Raw genomic sequence first — 20,535 nt, forward strand, 5'->3', positions numbered from 1 at the left:
TACTGCTTTTAGTATTCTATCTTTATTTAGTGCATTTGTTGTTCTGATTATTATGTGTCGGGAGGTATTTCTTTTCTGGTCCAGTCTATTTGGAGAATTGGTGTTTAATAAAAGAGTGTAGTTATTAAGTTAAAATGAGTACTGAATGCTATATCAAGACACGATGATCTAGTATTGAGTATGGACAATTGACATGAGGCATATGATCCTTGATCTATACAAAGGAACAATGGTGAAATATAATGCCCTAAATTGTTCTTTGAGTCAAAAATGTCATCATAAAGATGTAGACACACACACACACACACACACACACACACGCAGACAGAAAAAACATATGGTATTTGTAGTTGAAATGTTTATGTCATGGTTGTCAATTGGCAATCTCATCATCTTGTTCTGAGTCTATGCTTGACTAGTAAGTTCTTGTGCTGCTTTCGTTCACAAAATATAAGTGTTGGACCTGGGGAACTGATTCATTGGTAAAATGCTTTTGTGGAAAATGTGAGAACCTGACATCAGAAGTTCAGAAAACACAAATGAACTTGCTATGCTAACTAGTGAAAATTTGGAAGGTGGAGTCAGAAAATTTCTTGGAAGCCAATAGGCCATCAACCCTGACTTTCATGGTACTAGCCAAGAGACTGTGTCCAAAAGGTGTATAAACACGACTGACACCTAAGGTTTCCCCTGTCCTAACTGGTCTGATTATGTACATCAAGAAAAGCATACACTTGTACTCATATATGACCACACACTATTAGCACACACATATGCACACACACACACACACACACACACAGAGCTTAGACAACCATGTGATTATCCACGTTGTAGGTGCCATCTAGCGCTCAGCTGTTGTGAAAATGTGACTCAGATAATCTGCTGCTTGGCTATGGACTAAAGGGAAATGATTATCTCAGGGAAATTCCAAAGGAAAAGTGAAAATATATGCCAAAACCAAGACTGAAAAGATATAAAAAATGTAGATTTGGCCTGAAAAAAATGGCTGCAATATGTATTTCAAAATGTTATTCAACTCCAGAGGCTTTAGGTATGGCTAACAAGGGAAAATCAAAGTTGAAATATCTGAGTCCTTTCCTTCTTTCCATTATAGCACGGTAACAGCACAAAAGTACCAAAGTCTCTTGTAAAATACCTTGAAATAAAATGTGGAAATACTATGTATAATCCATGTGAATTTGAATTCCTAGAGTGTTTCTATAAGAAGAGCATATTATATTTAGGAGGATACCATTCACTCGGTAGGAACCTAGCCAGATAGCACATTAAACGTCTTTTTGTTGCCAGAGCAGACATGAAAGTGTATGGAAATTTTGGGAACCTCTTCTAGCACAGATGAGACTCACTCTACCAGGACTGACTATAACAGCTGGACATAAAAAAGAAGCCATTTCAATCTACAGAAACAGATTCATCTCCATCGACCAGATAGATGTGGGCATGTTAAAAAAAAAAAAAAAAAAAAAAAAAAAGATGAGGTTGAATCTACTAAATTTCTCTTGAAAATGCTTCCAAAGTTTATCTGCATAGTCTAACCATTGACTATCTCTATTAGTATCTACCTTCATATTTCTGTGTTAAAGAAGGTAGTTCAGTTAAATTTCTCTGGGCTGCACAGAAATACTCAGCTTTAATTTCCTTTTCCTCATACACTATGATTTTTGCCATGTTTTCTTCCTTTTAAATTCTTGAGTCCCCATCAACTTAGTGAGTGTCACTGTGTAGCATACCTTTTATAAGTTCCTTCTGTGCTCTCATATTCGTCGATTATGACCTGGCCCACACCCTTAGCAGAGTGACTTTGTTTGTATTCCTAATACTCACCAGGTTACAAGGATGCATTTAAAAAAAAAAAAGAATCTTGCTGGAAAGGGTTAATATCTCAGAACTTTTTGTCATTCTAGGGAAGATCTCTGGGGAGACTTGAGATCTAGAACATCATAGGTTCCCCCAAAGTGAGATTATTCTTGGATAATGCAGAAGTCTATAATGAATAGGAACTTGAAGCCTGCAACTGTTCATGGGGAGAGAAATTCTCTGTTGATTTCTTCCCTTTTAAAGTTGATGGTACTTAGTAATATAAGGTGATAGATCTAAACATTAACATCATCTAATAGCTTAGGGCTTATTTTGGGCTTAACATTCCTTTAAAAAGAAGATTAAGAATGACAGAATTTACAGGCCCACATTTTGTGATGTCAAATCCATAAATTTTCAGTGATGGCATGGCTCCTTTAAGCTTCTTTGTCTATCTTTATGGAACACATATGCTAGAACTCAGGACATAACTACCTAAGAGTCTGTCTTTCCATTTGTTCATAATAAAGCTCAATTGTTTTGCTTTGCTATATGGAGATTGTGTACATCTCCTGTGTTGCCCCTCCTGATTTCATAAATGGATTCACCTACAACAATCACACTGTGCACATCTGCTACTCTACTATGTTTTCTCCCATGAAAGCAGAATGTTGTAAATCTTGGTTTCTCAAAACAAACAAAAGTGGAATGGAGGGTGGAGATTGTCCCCTCATAGGAGTTATGTGAAATCTACTAGCTTCAATTAGGAATCCACTTAATCAGAACAGCAGTTTAGGGAAACCTATGCTGGCTTCAAATGTTGTTTTCCCAAAAGAAAAGAGATACTGCCTTTTAAAAAAAATTAGATTCATGTGTGAGTCTAGATTGCTTGCTTTTAAAAATAGTATTCCAGCTGGGAAGTGGTGGCACATGCCTATAATCCCAGAACTTGGGAGGCAGAGGCAGGCGGATTTCTGAGTTCGAGGCCAGCCTGGTCTACAGAGTAAGTACTAGGACAGCCAGGGTTACACAGAGAAACCTTGTCTCGAAAAACAAAACAAAACATAGTATTCCATAGTACAATTAATATAATAGCCTATTTTGTTTTGTTTTCTTCTAAGGTCTCAGTAATCTGTCTTTTCAGGCTGTTTGTTTCTAATTCAGTTGATCTCTCACACAGTCTTGCATCCTTCTGCATTTTATCACTATAGTAAAACTCTCTGCATTTCTGATTTCTTTCTATTTCCCCCAAAGCATGGCATTGAGAATTAGATGCAGTGATGCATGGGTTGGATGCAGTTACTTCAGACATCCTTCAGGCAACCACAGATAATTTAACCTAATAGCCTGCAAATATTCTCTTCTACAGAAAGTTAAAGTTTTCCTCTCCCCCCACGTTTTTGTGTGTTCCAATGAAAGATGGATTTCAAGGATCCACTTTTGAAGCTGTAGTAAATGTGCTTAGTCTAAGCTTTGACATTTGATTTTTGTTTTAAAAAGGACCTGCCCTTTACTAACTTAAAAGACTCTCATTTTTCATCATGGCATGAACATAATTGGCCAGAAAAAGAAGAATTCTGCAAGGCTCTGTGGTTTTAAAAATCACTAAGATCGTCTATGCCACAGGGACTCTACCTGGCACTCAGCACTAAGTATTTATTTGAATGAATGGAAGAAACAAGTAACAGATTTATTGCGTTTCTTCCACCCAACCAATCAGTATGGAAGTGTCCTTATGTAGAAGTTAAAGATCTAGGGGCTGTGAGTAGATATATTGTAAAATATCCCCCAGAATTTTACTTACATGCTAGTGGAGTAAGAGAGAAAACCATACAGTAACATGTTAAATAAAATATGCATATTAAAATATTAGGACTGATACAGTGCAAAGTTAATAGATAATACTCAATAGAATGATCAATACAGAGTATGTATGTGGTACTTTTAATAGAATGCACCCAGAAAAGGTCTCATATGATGCTGTGTGAGTGATCAGGTAAGAGTCATGTCTACACACAGCACAGTGGCAGATTTCAGGGAGAATATGAGTAGGAGAGTGGGAAGAGCCTTCTCACTGACTTGAGAGCAATTATAAGCCTGTTATATTTATGATGCAGAGACTACAAAAGGAGTAAAGATGATTATAAAGACAGTTAATTCCATTGATAGTTAACATCATTTTGGTAATAGTTCAGTTCAATAAGGAATTGATTTGCAGAATTTTGGTTAAGGAACCTTCCCTCAGACTCTGAATCAGGTGAAAACTAGACAGCCTTTTTATCCATAAATATAGAAAACATGGGGAGGAGTTGTGGAATTGTCACTAAGCCACCTTTAAATCACGCAACCAAGAATGCTGTTTTATCATCAGTGAAATGGAGAGAGAAGAAAGGGATTTTTGTGTAAGACTGTACAGTTGAGTGCTATAAGTTTTATATTATATACTATTAGTGTGTTTAATAAGTTGTATTCTTATATTTCCAGGATTTTACTCAAATACATGTCCTCAAATGATCTTCCTGCCTCAGCATATTGATATATGATAATATTAATATCAATTATGCTATATATCCCTTTTCCTGCCAACTCATGTGGTGTGTGTGTGTGTGTGTGTGTGTGTGTGCTTTCAACATATTGAATATTTTATGTGGTGATTATAATGAGGTATAGAGAGAATTTTTTTTTTTTTTGGTTTTTTTGAGACAGGGTTTCTCTGTTTAGCCCTGGCTGCCCTGGAACTCACTCTGTAGACCAGGCTGTCCTTGAATTCAGAAATTCACCTGCCTCTGCCTCCCAAGTGCTGGCATTAAAGGCGTGCGCCACCACTCCTGGCATAAGAAAATGTTTTAAATATTGATCACCTGAAGCTTTATGCTGACATATCTTTTTTTTTAATTACGTATTTTCCTCAATTACATTTCCAATGCTATCCCAGAAGTCCCCCATACCCTCCCCCCGACACCCCTACCCACCCATTCCCACTTTTTGGCCCTGGCGATCCCCTGTACTGGGGCATATAAAGTTTGCATGTCCAATGGGCTTCTCTTTCCGGTGATGGCCGATTAGGCCATCTTTTAATACATATGCAGCTAGAGACACGAGCTCCGAGGGGTACTGGTTAGCTCATAATGTTGTTGCAGCTACAGGGTTGCAGATCCATTTAGCTCCTAGGGTACTTTCTCTAGCTCCTCCATTGGGGGCCCTGTGATCCATCCAATAGCTGACTGTGAGCATCCACTTCTGTGTTTACTAGGCCCCGGCGTAGTCTCACAAGAGACAGCTATATCAGGGTCCTTTCAGCAAACGCTTGCTGGTGTATGCAATGGTGTTTTATGTGTACTTTTAATTCTTATCTAAATGAGTTACATTCAGTATTCCTTACTTATTATTGCTACTGCAAAGGTTCACTCTTCAAAGTGGCTAGCTGTTATACTCTAATTGCAGTTCAGTCTCTAAGAGTCCATCTATACCTTTGTCTAGTGTCTAATGTCTATGGGGAGAGAATAATCCTCATGCAATCTGAGAGTCTTCGTTAATAAAACAGAATTAATAATGGGAATTCTCACCTATAGATCTTGTACAAATATAATACTGCAGTGCCCAACAATATTCAATATTTTTTATGTGCAACTTAAACCATTGTTAAACACAGGTCAGTCACATGAACAAGTATTGTCACTTTTACATTTTGGGTACCTGGATATAGACCCAATTAGCTTTTTCTAATCTCAGAGGAGAGAGATTAACAAAGAAAATAGACACCATAAACTAATATAACACAAGAGTTGAGTTGTGTTAAAGTGCTACACTAACACATTTAACAGTAATACAGATAAGGAAGGAGAGCCCTATGGATGAGGAAGAGACCATTGGTATATTCACAATAGTTTAATATGTTGTGTTACATGAGTTATAAGAGAAGTAGAAAATCAATGTGGTATTTTATTTGTAGATAAGAAATTTAATTGTTTAGTTTTGAACAATAGTAGCAGTTCAACTCTGATCTCAGTCATTTTGATGACTGAGTCATTCTGATCTCAGTCTGAGTATTTTCTATGTGCTGAATGGTCAGGAAGGATAGATAAAACAACACAATTCATTAAACTAAAACCTTGTTAAAATATATAATAATCTAATAAGGATAGATCATAATTTAAATTTCAAAATTAGCCTACACAGAGTGCAGATCTTCATGTCTCATTTCAAATAGCAAACTCAGTTGATGTGTTTTGTGACTAAGAAACTGACATTGTTAACAAAGCAGAAAAAGATGGGTACCAGGATATACCATTACATAAACACTAAACTAGTCTCTAAACTTCCAGGGGTTATTTTTTAAAAATTCTCTTGTATGAACTTTTGTTAGCTTATGTTTTTAAATAATTTCATGCATCTTTAATTGAAAGCTAATATTTGATAATTAATGTTCAAAAAGATAGTGAAGTGGTAAATACAAGTAAAAACTATTGAAAGGACTTTTCGCACTCCCATAAAATGTAAATATGGGACAAGAAACTTTACTGTGAATCAGGGTACTTGCCTTTCCTTCACACTATCAGCATTATCATTTGTGGCAATGGTCCTATGAGATGTTGATGGGACTTTGGTATTCTGCAGGAAGAGAATTAGTGTCTCAGAGATGCCTGTGTCATGTGACGGTTACTACGGCAACTAGTTTGAGGCATGCCATTGAGTTACCAAGTAAATAATCTCATAAAGTGGATATTATAGCTGACATGTAAATTAAGGCTGCCCTGTCTCTGTCAGTTTTTTTCTATTCTGAATTCCCTTGCTTTCCTTATTTAATAGAAAACTCCTTTCCCTTACAAAAACTAACTGAACATCATTTGAATTCACAGTTGACATCCTACTGTTTCTTATTTTAGTATTCCATACTTTGGCACTAATTCTTCAATACTACATTGAGGTTACAACAAGAGATCATTAAGTTGTTATATATAAAGAAATACAGTTGCACTTTTCTCAGTGTGTGTGTGTGTGTGTGTGTGTCCCAGGCACAGGGGTCAAGATGAGCAAATGGTAGAACCTGCTCTTAGAATTTTCTCTGCCAAACTTATTTCTTTTCACTTTATGGTGCTAATTTCCATGGCTTCTATTTTAGTGTTTGCTACAGTATGCTAAGCTGCTTGTTAAAAGCTGTCTCTGTTTATTTCTAGAAACAACCTACATTTTCTCAGGGTGTATACATGTGGCCGTCTTCCCAATAAAGCACTTAGATTTTTATAGCCATAGGTGCCTCATCATCCTTGAGAGCTGATTTTGATTGTTCAACTTAATCCCTATTCCACAGGCATCTCACAACATTATTTTCAAATTTGTTGCTAATTAGCTTTAACGTGCAGCTAGACTAAAAGATTTACAATGGAAGAATGAGTCACACAAACATTTTTAAAAATATTGTCTTTATCTCTTTAAATTTTTAATTAAAAGGATAACTATATTATTCTCCACTTTTTTCCTTCCACCCATCCCAATTTCCCCACCATCCATCCCCTTCCATGTCCCACCCTTACTCTCTTTCAAATTCAGTTTCTCATTTTTTATTATTAGTGTTATATGTAATATTCATATGTGTGTAACTATAAACCCATTCTTATATATAACCAAAAATCTATGAGTTTTATTTGGATATTGGGAAGTCTTTAGCTTAGCAATATATAGATATAATAGATTATTTTCCATATTTCTGCAATTATTGTTCATATATGTGTGACCTTGAGAGAATGATGTTCAAGGACATAAGCAGAAAATGAACATTTTTATAAATAAGAACCAGAAAATACTGGTTCAGATTGCCCTAATAACGACCACCTCCAATTATTTCCCTCAGCATTCTTTATTCAAGCTTCCACACTTGAGTTTTTCCCTCCATTCACCAGATTCAGTCTGTAAATATTCTAGGGGTACAGTAGTGGACATTTGAGGGATGCAACTGCATGGGGATTTCAAAAGTCTTCTTTTTATGAATGTGATATCACAAAAGTTTCATCTAGGAAATTCTGTGTGTGTTCTGTTGTATGTAAATTAATGTGATGGCCATTTACTGAGAGGACGGGCAATGAAATCATAGAAACAAGCCACAAAATTAAAAGGCATATAGTGTTTCAGATAATTATAGCAACCAAATGTGTGTTGAAAAGCTGGAAGTATAGTGGAACAGTTGGAATGGATAAAGAACAACAAAGTTAGGTTTCCTTGTCATTCATACAATCTTTGATGGATGGTTACCAAATGAAGAAATATGGCATATAGGTATCTAGGAATAAACTATGGATGCAGAACAGACAGTGTTGTTCAGTAGTATGTATTTGTCTAGTGTGTGCAAGGCCTAGGGTTTGATCTATGGCATTGGAATTGAGAGATGATTCAGTAAGTGCTGTTCTCTCTGACTAGAGGATACCATGGTATTAAAGGCACAACAAAGATAAAAGATGTTACTAAGTATCTGTAGATAAATAAAATTTCAATTATAGAGCTTTAAAGGATTTGGAAGAAATTCACTCGTGGGTTTTTTTATTTATGACTCACAGCTTTTCATTGGCTTCAAATCTTATCTCAAAAATAATGTAAATGATGCAAAAACTGAGAATCAAATGGAGAGAAATAGATTTTTCTAAATTTACCTTGCAGTCTCATGTCCTCCAGCAATCAGCACCTTTGCCTCTAGAAGTTCCTTTTTTCACAATGAAAGATGTGTTGCTACACAATTATGCCATAGCAGGTGAGAATAAATGCTTTAGTTCTTTTTTTGTGAAATTGTTATCTTAGCAAATCTTTTCAACAAGTCTGTGAAGTGGGTATTTTCCCCCTCTGTTTTATAGATGAGTTCAGAACTTCTTTTTGTTTAAGGTCACAAGAAACAGAAGTTAAGGCTTCTTGATGGTTAAGTATACCCAAAATACATAGGTAGTTTTTAGAAAATATAATTTATTTAGTTACATCAAAATCGAGATTCATTTCATTGTTGCTTGTTATAGACATGGAAAGCTAAACAATCATATGGGAGTGCATAAATAAAGGTATCAAGATTGGAGCTCAAGTGAAGCACTCAAAAGTCTTTACTTTGGGATTGGAAATGAAATGTTGAGTCCATTGTACAGTCATTAATCATTGATTCAGTCATCACTCATTAAGTATGTCACTCAGCTATTATTACCCAGGTATTATTATCCATCAGGCAGCAGTGTAAGAGATGAAGATAAATACTTACTAAAACCAACTAGGTCTTTGTCTCTACAGAGCATGTATCTAGAAAAAGAGTTGATCACAAATGCCTATAATATAGCTTTTTTTTTTTTTTTTTTTTGGCACCAGTGTCTATTAGGAAGAATTGAAATCATTGGATAGAGTCTGATGAGGAATCTTTCACAAAAGGAGAACAGCTCAAATACATCTTTAAATAATAAGACCTTTTAATAGAGGCCAGGGTAAATGTAGGGGCTAGCTATTGGTAATAGGGAAATAATTCAGACAGGGAGAACAGTGGTTATATAGGCAGAGCTATGGGACACATTAGGATGTGTTTGGAAAACAGACTTTGGGACTAATGAGCACACATGTGCATGGTAGCATCTGTGCATATGGATGCACATGCATATATAAAAACAGTGTGTGTACTTCTATTTAATTGAAAGCTTTAGCTGGAGGGCAGTGCAGGGATCTTAACTGAAGTGGAAAAGTAAACACTGCTCTGTAGAACATTACAGTTGTTTTAATGTCAGATCAGTCTAAGGGTGCAAGGATTTGTTTTGGTTTTATTCTTAGCTTTCATTAGGTTTATTTCTGTTACATACTTTCTCTTCAAATAAATTCTTTCACATATTAATCACCTAAGGTCTTGTAGGTACTGTCTATTTGTATAAACATCAATGTCTACATTCAAGTGGAATATCAGCATTCCTCTACTTCTCTAGGAGGTAGATATGAATGGGTGCATTGTGCTTTCTGAATAGTTAAGGAATATCACTGGGAAGCAAAGCATACAAACTACCATGCAGGACCGAAAGTATATGAATATTTGAAACCAGAACGATGCAGTTTAGAATAAAATGATACCAAGGTTTCCCAGAACAGGAGAGATATGGAGGGAATTGTCCTATACTTAATCCTTCTCCCCACCATCCTTTCACCTTTAAGGCAGTTTGTAATCAATTCTCCAGATAATAGTGGTTGTTGAATAAGTTCTAAATCATCATCTATAATCATTCATGTGACAGTGCAAGACAGGAAAGTTGAAAGCATAATCCAGGTGAACAGGATGATGTGATCAATGACCAGGGTGAAATATAGATCAAAATAACTATGCAAATGGAAATCAGCAAAGTTGGGAAATGACTGAATAAAGAGAGTAGATTAGTTTTAGAATCAGGCTAATGAAATCTCTGGTGGATGCATTTTTTTTTTTTTTTTTTTAGTTTGTTTCCCATCACAGACATGGTTCTGTTTCGCCAATGTCAGGCACATGCAAATCTGTATCCATTTCATGAACCTTTGAATAAAATTGACCTACCCTTCCCCCCTCACTGCTTTGGGGGTAGTAAAACCTGAAAATCAAAAACTCCTGGAGTGTATATTGATGAGCTGATGTTTCATACCTCATGATGAGTGTGCCTGTTCACATATATAAGGGCAGATGAGCATACATATGCACGTAAAGGTTTGAGTGTGACATGAAAAATCTTCCTTGATTGCTTTTTCACCTAATTGTTTTTATCAGGCATCTCTATCAAACTCAGAGCTTGCAGATTTGGCTAGTCTTTCAAGCTTTCTCAAGGGATTTTTATTTCTTCTTTCCCAGGTGGAATTGCAGGCTGCTCCCTTGCTTGCTCCTCCATTTAAGTGGGTTCTGTGGATCTGGTATTCTTCACTGAATGACAAGTGTTTTAAGTGCTGAGCTATCTCCCTAGTTCAAACATTGAATTGATTTTTTTCTTTTATTTATGATGGCTTAATATAATTTCATCATTTCTTCCTTTCTTTTCTTCCCTCCAGTCCTTCTAGAGGCCCCTTCTTGTTGTCTTTCAAATTCATGGTCTTAGTTTTGAATGTAATTATATTAATGTTTTGAAAAAGATAATGTGTATGACATACTTGTAAACATGATTTTCATTAAATGACATGTGTTTAAAATGTAGAAATTTAAAGGAGTGAAATACCTTCAGACATGACAGATAAATCAGAAATGTATATGTCATACCTCAGATGTGAGGCAAAAAAGTGCTTTTGTTCATCATGTCTGAGTCAAGTAAATCTAATGCCTGGGACTCACTAGAAGTGAGGCATAGTAGGGTACATTCTGCTTTTACACCTTGGATTTTTATTCCTTATACTTTCCTATGAGGAAAGTCTGAGATACAAATTGTGCATACTAAAACTTTTTGAGTTTGTGACTGTTTAATCTAAAAATCATAAGCTCATAATTAGTCAATAACTTGATTGTTTAGAAGTAAAAATTCATGAATTTGCTCAAAGGATATCTGAAACTGATATCAAATTTCACAGATATGTCATGAATAAGATGAAGTTAAACACCCCAATATGGTCCAATCTATATCGCCTCAAAGAATAAATTCCATTTCAGTTTCTCCTGTTTGCAGATATATACAAGGTAGACTTAGAGCAATGTACAACTAAACAAGAGCTTGTATTGCTCCTGCTCACACGTGATTCTGAAATAATAATGAACACTAACAATTTTCAACAATTAACATTATTTTTCTAAACATAATGATATTTGCATAATGAATTTTGCACATAAATTTGCTTAGACTCAATGTGAGTGTAAAATTCTATATCATGTGCTAATTTTTCTATAGAAAAAATAGTGTTACATATCATCGTGGCAATTTCTAGTCTACCATTTTTGAGTGCAGGTACATATTTAGATGATTTTCAAATTAACATATTTTTACTTTGCTCTTATAATATAACATAATTATTAATGTAATTATTCAGATTAATCCTATTACATTATAATATAATCAATATTAAAACCAATGTGTAGGTACAACACAAACAGTGAATATTTACTTTTCTTTTAAAGATCAAAACTTCCATGATGGTCTTTCTTATGACACTTTCTTTGATCATTCAAATCTGAGAGATGGCCTCTCTGAAATCCATCTAGTTTACCAATACATATGACTTTTCTAGTACTTGTTTTGACAATTGTCCAAAAGATTGTATATTCTCATATGCAGAGTTGTTACAGTTCAAAGACAAGCTCTTTCAGTGAGGTATATGATAATTGACAGAACTAACCAATGAAATAAGCATTAACACTGATAGAATAAACTTGCATGGGCAGCTAATTCAGAAGCTTGTTAGCTACTCTTATTTGACTTTGATTCTTCCCCTGGCGTTTGTTCTCTCAGTATGCTCTGAGCATTCCTAGTCAATCTCGTCTTCTTCTTAAAGAAAAATGTTCATGCTGAGTTCTTTAACCTATGATTGAAATATAAGATATCAGAGAAAGAGAATGTTTACAAATACCTTAATAAGAGTTTATAACTAGAATATTATTTCTCATTACACACTCACTCAACCGATGGATATTTTGGAAATACAGGCTGTGGGATATACATATATATATACATATATACATACATATATATATATATACAAAAGGTGGGATATATATATATATATATATATATATATATATATATATTCAGCTCTAAATAAATGTTTAAAATAAACAGACTATCAGCCAGCCTATATATAAAAATAAATTAAAATGTTGTGGAAAATATGAAGACTTACTTTAGGAATGGATAAAGAAAATGATAAATCCAATGGTTCATAGACAAACTGGTCTGGGAAAGGGACTCTTAGTCTTCAGAATGACTTAGGTGAATCACATCATCTCTTAACAATTTAAACTAATATCTACTTGCTTACACTGAAATGAAATATCAGGACCCAGTAAAACTAAAAGCAACTTGAAAACGGAATTATAGGAGATCTTAATAATTAAAAGAATGAACATGAGTGTTCTAAACGTTTTAAAGTCACTGTGAGAACAGAGCACAGTAACATCATAACAATAAGTTTGAAAATTATGTACAATTTGCGATTATATATGAAGCCAATGAAGTAGTTTTAAAAAAGTGTATGTAGATAGCTAAACAGTATGGATGGAGTTTGGGAACTCTTATGAAAGAATAAGAGGAAGGGTTGTCAGAGTCAACTAAGCTGCACCCTTGGGACTCAGAGTCTGAACCACTAACCAAAGAACATACACCGGTTTTACCTAGATCTCTCCACACATATGTAGCAGATATACATTTTGGTCTTACTTTGGGTCCTGAAAAATGGAATGGGAGCTATCCCAAAAAAGTATTGCCGTACTTGAAATATGTTCTTCGAGCTTGGCTACCTTGTCTGGCATCAGTGCGAAACGGCGTGCTTAGCACTGCAGAGATTTGAAGTGTCAAGGTTGGGAGATATGGAGGGGACTCCCACCCACTCAGAAGGAGGGAAGGATTTGGGTGGGGGTGGCTGGAAGTAGGACAGTGAGCAAGATGTAAAATGAATAAGTAAAAAATAAAACTTAATTTAAAAAAATATGTGTAGAATGGTGAAGATTACCTTGAGGTCCTCATCTACAGAGGAAAAGACAGAAACTTAGGCTTAGCAGAGAAAGTTAGCAAAATAAAGTTGGTCGCCTCTCTATGTGAAAGAATGTGTGCTGAAGATGTTTCTGAAAACTATGGGGAACCTTATGTATCTGTGGTCTTTAATAATAGCACATGGATAAAAGATATTATTATATCCTTTATTGTTTAAGACTATTTTAGCCAGGCGTGGTGGCGCACGCCTTTAATCCCAGCACTCGGGAGGCTGAGGCAGGCGGATTTCTGAGTTCGAGGCCAGCCTGGTCTACATTGTGAGTTCCAGGACAGCCAGGGTTATCCAGAGAAACCCTGTCTCCAAAAGAAAAAGAAAAAATAAAGAATTAAAAACTAAGACTATTTTAAATAGCAAATTAACATGGATTGGTAATAGAAGTGTATTGCAAATATGCTCTTAAATTCTATTTGGTTAGGAAAGATGTTAGGCATCTTGATTACATAAACTTGTATTTTTGTTAAAAAGTATAAATAAAATTCAAAGACTAAAAGGGGGGAAAAAGAATAAGGAAGATGATCTAACCAAAAGTTGGATGAACATGTTAATAAAATTTATGGAGACCAACTAGGAAAAAGAGGCTTTATCTCAGGAGTTAAAGCTTTAAATATGAAAAGGACAAAATATGTGTTAATTCTTACTTACATATTTGTTTTGGAAAAATATGAGATTAATGAAGCAAAATGTAAATAATATCAGAGTATAGAGGTCGAGCTGGTATACATGTATATGTAACAGGAAAGTAATCACAATAACAAGCTAGGACATATATATGGCTGCTAAGCAAATGTAGTGTTTTATACCCTTTACTTAATATGGAATTTAAATTATTCACTTTTCTGAGCTCCTCCTATACAGTTTTAAAATATGTGCAATATAGTAATATACCTTAACTTTTGTAGTTATAATGAAATTTCATTGTTTGTAGAATATTTCCCAGAGAAAACAAAAATATGTGATACTAACCATATGAATGGGATAAAAGAACTACAAGATGCACAAGATGATACTAAGAAGAGGAAATAGAAGATATTTTAAAATGAGAAGGATTCTTTCACTTGAATTATAGGGGCTTATGGGAAATGACTTAATGGTTAAAACAGTTACTGCCCAAGCATAGGAACTAAAATTTAGATCCCTGGATATACATAAACATCAGGAAGTTACTGCTGAGTTTCTAGCACCTTGAAAATAGAGATGAGGGAATATGCCTATAGGAAGATGGCTATGCAGACTAAACACATTAGAGAACTCTGGATTTAATTCAGAGATCCTAATTCAATTAGTTGAATGGGCAACAATCAAAGAAGACTCCTGATATTTCTCATTCTCTCTCTCTCTCTCTCTCTCTCTCTCTCTCTCTCTCTCTCTCTCTCTCACACACACACACACACACACACACACACATCTCACAACATTTGCTTAGGAGGAAAACATCCCCATATGCATATACAATTACACACAAATTTATGTATGTATATATATATATTTATGTAAGGAGGAAAAACTATTCAGATTATGAATATTGTCTCCTAGAATATAACGTTGGGAGGTAATTGAGACTCTATCATTGGCAGTTGGCTAAAAAGGTGACTAGGCTCTGTATGAGTGGAAGAGAAGAAGGACAATCAGGAAAATGCTTATATTATATTGTTTGATTAAGGAAACAAGGGAAAAATCACACATTCCTTGATAGAAACTGAAAAGACCTTTGAAATTACAATATTTAAAAAGTGAACTACTCTGTGTAGTTTGTCTGTAGAGGAAAAGAGGACAGTGGCTATAAATGGAAAGTTGTACCTATATGTCAAACATATGTACTCATGTGTGTGTGCAGGAGTTGGGGCAAGGATTTGATCATTCTTTAAAAGAATAAGCCAGCAGCATAGTAGCCAAGGTGAAAGTAAAACTAGTGGTGTAACTGACAGATATGGGTACTATCAAAGACAAGAGAGCTTAAGTCAAGAACATAGATGGAGGAGCTAGTCCAATGAAAGGAAATTAGTTGCTTTGACATTTGAAGAAGGAAACTGAATTCGCAGTAGTGAGAGTGATAAGAGTCTGCATGTGGGACAGACATTACATTGAAGTTTATGCCTCTCAGCCTAAAATTAGACTGTGGAAAATATAAAAATAATGTTCACTTTTGAGGAGAAAATATGTGTATATCTTGATGACTCTTTATGAAGAGTCTGGACAGAGGAACAGGAGAGCTATGTTAAGAACTTCTCTGGTTGGCTGAGAGCATCCATCTCTGTATTTGCCAGGCACTGGTAAAGCCTCTCAGGAGACAGCTATATCAGACTGCTAACACCAAGCACTTGTTGGCATCCACAATAGTGTCTGGGTTTGTTGACTGTTTTTGGGATGGCTCTCTAGGTGTGGCAGTCTCTGGATGACCTTTCCTTCAGACTCTGCTCCACACTTTGCCTCTGTAACTCCTTCCATGGGTATTTAGTTCTCCCTTCTAAGAAGGAACGAAGTATCCACACTTTGGTCTTCCTACTTTTTGAGCTTCATGTGGTCTGTGAATTGTAACTTAGGTATTCTGAGCTTCTGGACTAATATCCACTCCCTTGGTCCTAGGAAGGCTTTATGCCCCAGTGTAGGGGAATGCTAGGGCCAGGAAATGGGAGTGGGTTGGTTGGTTGGTAAGCAAGGGAAGGGGGAGGGGATAGGGAATTTTCAGAGGAGCAACCAGGAAAGGGGATAACATTTGAAATGTAAATAAAGAAAATATCTAATTAAAAAAAATGAATGTATTTTAATGGGAACACTAGTTTCCAGCGCATTGTGCATTTTCTGATTTTTCTGTATGTGGGCAATCCTTTCAGGGAGCTCCAAACTATCTCACTGATTTCAGAAAACCATGACAAGTCCACCGAGGAAGAGGATAGATAGTAGTAATTTGGCAAGGCTTTTGTGAAACAGACCAAGATTTCAGTTTTCCAAAATATGCATATAGAGGTTGCAGTACTAATTGAATACATAATCTGTACTTACAGTTTTGTAAAATCACTAATACACCGCTAGAACTCCAAGGAGTCATGCCTAGTGACAGGCTTCTCTATGTCCCTTCAAGAGGATCACGCTCTAAGTGACACAGGGAGAGCAGCATCCTCCTGAGTTGAGTGGCGTGGGCTGATGTTGGACTTCTGTGATTTATTAAATGTCCTTCTGTGATATTTCTCTGTAACCCCCATTCTCTTGTTCTGAAGATAGGTGCCAATCTGATTGGTGTTTTATGAGCACAGGCCATAAGGTACTTTCCAAGTTGTTGCAGTCATCCATTGAGTGTTTTATTGTATTTCAGATACCTTAGGTAGCTGGCAAAAGAAAAAAAAAATAAGAGCAAAAGTTTTCATCACACACAAAAGACTCCACATACATACCTTAATAGCTTTAAACTATTATTCTCACTGTACAATGTTTAATGTTACATAAACCGTGCAGAACATATGACTACCTCTTATGTGTCAGGTATTACTCCCATTAATCATCCCAGTACTCAGTGAGGTAGATGTTTTGGCATAGAATACTGAGTGTAAGGATCCTTCTAGATTTAGTTAATTACTCCAGTATCAATTGGATTCATATGATGTCTGAATTGAACAACTGTGGAATGAGGGGAATATTGAATTATTTGTCTTGTCTGTAGTTTTGATGGACAAGGAAATGCTGACTTCTTTTAGTATTCAAATATCAACTTTATCATCAGTAAATCTATATGTATAAATGCACATAAGGTCCAAATCCATTTTTCACCAGTCCAGTGTTACTAGTAGGCTAAAATTTGTCCCTGGATTGGGGATCATAATTATGGAGTCAATACATCTCATGGATAAAGATGTGCCTCATCTTTTCCAAGAAACAACAGTACAAAATCAATGCTGCCCAAACCCCTGACTATGTGAGGAGATGACCTCCAGACCCACACCTTATTGAGGAGCTATTAGCATCTGATAGATACTGAGGAGAGCCTCTCTCTGTAGCCACTAGTAAGTTTTCATTGTTCTAAATGACCCTATATCTTATATGGGTAAATTGGACTACCATTTTCCTAAACTAATATCATCTCCAATTTTATTCTAATATTTATTGTTATAGTCATGGATAGGTGTGACTCAAAGCTCTCTTCCAAAATGCTTCCATTTGCAAAAGATATAGACTCTTAAAGGGATTCACAACTAAGTAATCCTGATCAAAATTCAGAAATAAGTGACCACTGAGGGATGCCTAACCAAACGATACATCTACAACACAAATCCTATAACTAAGATTCAAAGAAAAGTCACGAGAGAGAGAGAGAGAGAGAGAGAGAGAGAGAGAGAGAGAGAGAGAGAGAGAGAGAGAGAGAGAAAGCAGAAAGATTACAAACTCAAAGCTCCAGTACATCTACACTACATAGTGTCCCCTCTAGAAATAAAACACAATATATACCCATGAAATATCAATATTAAATACAAACAGTAAAACGATAGAGGAAATTCCATAAGGTATTTTTCATAACTGAGTATCTACAGGAAGCCAATGTCTTCTGAGAAAAGTAGATTCCATTTCCTACAAGAGTAGGCTCACTCATAGGCTGCCTATTCATTTCAAAGTGCTCATCCATGGATGCATGTATATATGTACAATGCTTTATAGATTCAATTAGTTATATATACATAGTGTGTGTTTGAGTATGTGTATGACTATGAGTTTTTGTAGCAATAATTAAAGAATTTATTAAAGAATTTATTAATTATTTATTAATTTATTAATTTAATTAATAATTAAAGAATTTATAAAATTTATATATATATAAATTTATAAAAAGAAGGAACATGAAGAAGTTGAGAGGAGGAATGGAAAAGAGTGACATAAAGGTGTTTATATGTAACATTCTTAAAATTTTTTTAAGAAAGTTTAAATCTAATAAAATTAAGAGGATACATTATTGAGGAACACAATAGTTGAAAGTCGAAATGAGTATGTAAATTATCATATGTCTGTGTATACATTTATAAAATCCTCAAAAATATAAAAAAGAACCACTGGTAAATGTCTTACATGTTTCTTATGAGCCAACAAGTGGTGATATTTACTTCTGCCTAGTACCTCTAAGAAAGGCAAAGCTGTACCAGGAGAAAAAAACAGGATGATTCTCTCCAAACATGGCACATGGATGTTCTGTAAAACCAAAACAAAGCATCAAATAAACAAGCACAAGCAATAGCAAATAAATCCTTCCAACTGTATTCATTTGAAACATTTTGGTTTTTCCTTTCTGCTTCCATACTGTGAGCTTGATCGATGAGTACATTGATTCATTCAGGATAAAGCACCAGGTAGTTCACACACCAATATCAATGAAAAAGCACTGTATCAGAAGAATTTAGTGTGCCAGATTCAGAGTACAAACCCCCACTGTTTTGTGGGCAGTGCACAGATTTAGACTTCAGGAGACTTGTAAAGGCTACTTTAAACACCACAGTTCATCTGGCTGGCATTATTAGGAACTGTCACATACCAGCTATGTATTACTAGCAGCCTAAACTCTGAATCCTCTATGAATATGTGCAGGTGGTAGAATGTTCTCCCTTTCTGTGGCATGGCCAACATAACCCATAGAGAACCCGTTCTTTAATGTACATGAATATGTCTTGATAGCTCAATTTTTTACCGGAGAGTATTGCTTCAAGAGTGTGGTTGTATCTGTCACTCATGAAGTCTGTGAGTGCCTGGCTCTTTCTTTGAATGCCGATAGTATGTATAGACAAGGATTTTTAAACTTTCAACATAAGCATGATTTTTTTTGCTTCAGTCAATGGTAGGTTCAACAAAAATTTGTAATTATTATACAGACACTATTTTATAGATTAATGAGTGAATGAATACGAAGAGAAGTAGAACCAGAACTAGTGTTAATTTTTCCCTCCACTAAACCCCTGCATTGCTTCCCCTTTCTAATACATGCAAAAGGAGAAACAAAGTAAGGCTGTGCTTCTATAGCAAAACCTAACTCTCTTGTATACGCTTATTTTTCCATTCTCCGATCTGAAAGACATGATCATTTCCTTTGTAAATATAGCACACCATATCAACAATTAACTTGACACCCATAAGATAATGGCTTTAATTCTTGTGCAAGACATACATTTGTTTGTCTTCATTTCCTTTGGGAAAAGATAAAAATCCGTCTTTTAAAAAATGATCCCCAGGTATTAAATTCTAAATCATAACAACAGCTAGCATTTTCAAATGTCTGTATGCATGGATGCTATGATAAACACTTGACATAGATTATCTCATTTAATCCTCACAGAAACCAAATGAAGTGTTTACTGTCATTATCTCTATTTGATGAAGAGGATACTGAGGCTCAAAGAGACTTAATAACTTGTCCAAGATCACCTAATGCTGAATAATCAAGAGTGAGTGCCATGAAAGAACAAAGACCAGCCTGGACCAGCATATTTTTGAGAGGATAAGCCACAGGTTAGCAGGTGAGCAGATTTCTCTATTCTAATTGAACTGGACACCTAAATATCAGTCCAATAGTGGCACAAGAACTCAGCCATGGGCTTATCTCATTGAGAGGATCACCGACCTTCTGAAAAAAAAAATCAGAGGCTGAATCTGATACTTTGAAGTTGCATTTCTGAGAAGTAGGCAAATGGGTTGACTTATCATTTGTAACTAGCTCCTGAAGGTGATATAAGGTTCATGTCATCTTGCGTTTTCAGTGGTGTCATGTCAGAGATTGCTGGTCTTGAGCTTTTCTTCATTCCCATGAACATCTCAGAATGCCTGACTTAAACACTTCTCTCTGTAGACAGTTTCTACAAGCTATTGATAGTGAGTTTCCAAATAATTTGGGTCTCTGGTGCATGATAACTGCATTTCAGGAAGGCAAGCCTGATGGGTTTCCAATCTCACAAATAACTTTGCCTGTCACTTAAAAATATCAGAGGTGTTACTTCACTCAAGATGATGCCCTCCAGGTCCATCCATTTGGCTAGGAATTTCATAAATTCATTCTTTTTAATTGTTGGAACAACATGATGTACTAACCAGAACCCC

General features: G+C 35.5%; 1 protein-coding gene across 7 annotated transcripts in view; it reads left to right on the forward strand.

Moving 5' to 3' along the window:
* Positions 1-20,535, forward strand: part of Lrrc4c (leucine rich repeat containing 4C) — a 1,249,590-nt gene that overhangs the window by 220,713 nt on the left and 1,008,342 nt on the right. For 5 of the 7 annotated variants that reach the window (XR_003835947.1, XR_003835948.1, XM_021154562.2 and 2 more), the window contains one exon: positions 19,778-19,958. The gene's annotated coding sequence lies outside the window, so the exon portion shown is untranslated. Of the gene's footprint in view, positions 1-8,474; positions 8,564-16,688; positions 16,733-19,777; positions 19,959-20,535 lie in introns of those variants that run through there. The other 2 variants (XM_029473970.1, XM_029473968.1) reach the window with 2 other exon arrangements.

This window comes from Mus caroli, chromosome 2, assembly GCF_900094665.2.
Source record: "Mus caroli chromosome 2, CAROLI_EIJ_v1.1, whole genome shotgun sequence".
NCBI classification, from domain to species: domain Eukaryota; kingdom Metazoa; phylum Chordata; class Mammalia; order Rodentia; family Muridae; genus Mus; species Mus caroli.